Source organism: Nothoprocta perdicaria, unplaced genomic scaffold (genome assembly GCF_003342845.1).
Source record: "Nothoprocta perdicaria isolate Ctin4 unplaced genomic scaffold, notPer1 scaffold_0, whole genome shotgun sequence".
Classification (NCBI taxonomy): domain Eukaryota; kingdom Metazoa; phylum Chordata; class Aves; order Tinamiformes; family Tinamidae; genus Nothoprocta; species Nothoprocta perdicaria.
In genome coordinates, this window is record NW_020454092.1 from 9,031,291 (window position 1) to 9,034,496 (window position 3,206).

Genomic DNA, 3,206 nt, shown 5'->3' on the forward strand with positions numbered 1-3,206 from the left:
TTGCTGTAAGTCAGATGGGTTTCTATGTGAGTCAACAGTGTGTTGCCACTACACCTCTGTGGTATTAAAATGATTCACAGTGGATTTCAAGTGAAAGCCAACTTGCTTTCTTGCTTTTAGCTAACATCAGCTAGTGACAGGTTTCTTTGAATTTTCCTTTGTGAATGGGATGAAGACAATTTCTTTAGCTGGAAAGCATCTCTGCTGGATCCAGTACTGATGCAGAAGCCTGGTGGGCTCCCACATGAACTCTCCATCATCAATGTTGTTTAAAGTCAGCGAGACAGTGAGCGCTCAGGAATGACACACATGAGGTTGATAAACAAGCTCCTGATGATTTTGGGAAGCATTGGCTACATTCATAGGCAGAACAGCTACTCAGCCCTGAGTTCATATGAGTGAAAACATCCTTATACCAGGRGCTAGCTTAACCCATTGCCCATACAATCCTGGAATAGATCGAGTGGTTATTAGTTATTTTAAAGAAGATGGGGCTAAAGAAGCAGCATCCAAACCAGTCTGCAGGCTGATACATGAACCACRTGTCAGTGAAGCTATTTTTTTCTGATGGCAAGCTAGAAACAGTAGACATGTGATGGGATTTAACTATTCACTGCATAACCTATTTTAAATGGCCATGACTGCTAGTGCTTTAAAGGTGCCTAAAGATGAGACTCCAGGAGACAATCCCACCACTTGACTTAAGCCAGGGACTGGTACCACTAAGCGCCATGTATCATCCATGGAGAGGCACGGCGTCCTCCAGCAACCAGTAAGAACAGCATAACTGGGAGCCTCCAGTCCCCTTGGGGAATTGCCTGTCATCTGCCTTTGTCCTAGAGTCTAAGTGAAGTGGTGAAGGTCGGGAGCATAGAAACCCTCTCCACCTCCTTTCCAGCAAAGTGCAAGGGCTCATTTCATCTGTTTACACAACAAAACAGCGAGACGCCTCCCTGGACACATTGCTGGTAGGTCGTGTGTTCCCAGGCGGCCAGCCGCCTCAGGAGCTTACGTGTGCCAGCGACAGGCCTGCATTTGTGGCTGTTTGGCAACACGCACCCATCTTCTACAAGCACCSATGGCCTGTCTCAGGCCAGTGCTTTTTCCAGTGCTTCCCAAAAAAAATCTGGCAAAGCCAGAATGAAGTCAAAGAATTTGAAAAAGTTGGGCAGAAAGTCTTTCTTTTTTTTGATTAGGTGCTTCCACAGTCACCAAATTTACCCTCACTTTCTCTCTTATATTACATTTCTTCCAGGTGAGAGTATGCAAATACGGCTTACCTCAGGAAAACGAAACGTTGTGACCACATAGGCAGCACTGTGAAATGAGGTAAATCCACTGTAAACAGGAAACTGTGGGCACTCCTGGAATAATTCACTCTGGGACAACATTCTTTGTCCACAGGACAGTTGTGCCTATTTGCCTAAATAAATGAAGGAGCCTTAGTGCTCTCACRCTGAGGTTCCTGTCACAGAATTGCTCCAGCTCTGCATTTTTGACCCCTATTTTCTCCCTGAGTCAAGTCATCTGCCTGTTCCTTACTCARTTTCTCCCCAATGAAGCCCAAGATTTTGAAAAAGCCAGTCAGAAAGTCTTTCTTTTCTTGGAAGTTTTTCTTAGAACRTTTTTCTTGGAAGTTTCAGAAAGTCTTTGTTTTTATACCTTATTCTACTCATGACATCATGAGTGCCCATCACAGGCATCTGATGGGACAAAAACTGGAATTCCCATCATTATTCAGCTTGCCCAAGTTGATGAAGTTTGAAAACTTCATCATGGAGATTTGAATTCCCAAAGTGCCATCCAGAAATTCTTTTTTTTAGGTGAAGATAAGCTTTGAAAATGTTTTCTCAAAGAAATTGCAAGGTCAAATCCATCCAAACATGTTTAGGTTCTAAATGCTCAGTTTCATTCAGAGTGTGAGGGACGTTATTTCCTTGACTGCTTCATAATTGCAATTAATCCTTCTAAGTGAAAGACCATATTGTTTGGTAAATTAGAAAGTTAATTTTAAAATTATTTGCTTGGTTTTGTGGATTTATATGTGATTAAGCCAGAGCTTCAGCTAAGCAGCTCCAGTCTTAGGTCTCAGCTTCCTCACGGAAAGTTTGTTTTTTTTCCATCTCTTATCCAGTTTCAGTTACAGCTACTGATGACTTCTGGGTGAGATCCCAAACTCATCTGAAAATTTTACTGCTTTCAGTAAAGCAATTCTCATTTGCCTTTACAATGRTACTTGTTTTATGAGCATACATAGGCACACTTCATAGTTCTGTGATTCAAAAACTTCAGCAAAGGAGTTAAAAATGCTCTTGAAGTGAAGTAAGTCTTGGGAGAAGCTGTTCATTTCMAAGCTTTCCAACTGTCCAGAGATATAGTTAATCCAGATTCACTGGCCCTCCTACATGTTAGCAGGTTCATTCCTTTTCCTTTGCCTTAACATCAGATTTGGTTGCTGAAAYGATCCCAGCCAAACCAGTGTGAACATTTTCTGTGTGGACCTCACTGCCTGCTTCTCCGCTGTGTCTGACASCTGATGAGTGGCACCAAGCACGAAAAGTCTGTCAGGAAAGACTGCTTGCTTTCCTTTCTGTTGTGGAGGACCAGAGCCCTCAGGGGTCTGAAACGGTTTAAGCACAACAAGACCATAACCAGCTGTTACCTAACACAGTTTGTATTCGCATTGAAGATTATGCCTATTGTTACAGTTTCTGTAAGAATTACGCATTTTCTCCTCTTGCCTTGAACCAGATTAAATAGGAGCTGGTCACTGCATTGTGTTACTGGAAAATGAAGTCAGTCTGAAGGAGAAGCAAATGACAGCAGGACATTTGGCTGTGACCAACTTTCTCTCACCAGCACTTTGCAAACTTGAGTCCCATCTGTTCATCTCTATTCTTAAGTGTTATCCTGATGCTGCTGAGGATTGAGCACTCATTAAAACCTCAGCTCAGACTCCTGCAGATGACTTTACCCTCTGCCCATGCAATAGGGAGCACGACTCCGCGTGTTACTGCAAGACACTACGGACAGATCAGAGCCCATCCAAGCCAAGCAAAGCAGAGACGAGACACACGCTTCTTACAAACAGGTTTATTTGCATTTTGACTGCAGCACAGATTCTAGATACAGATTTCTTCTGCACAACAGTACAATAGCCAGTGCAAAATATGCTTTTTTTATTCATGTACAAAAAAAAAAAAAAA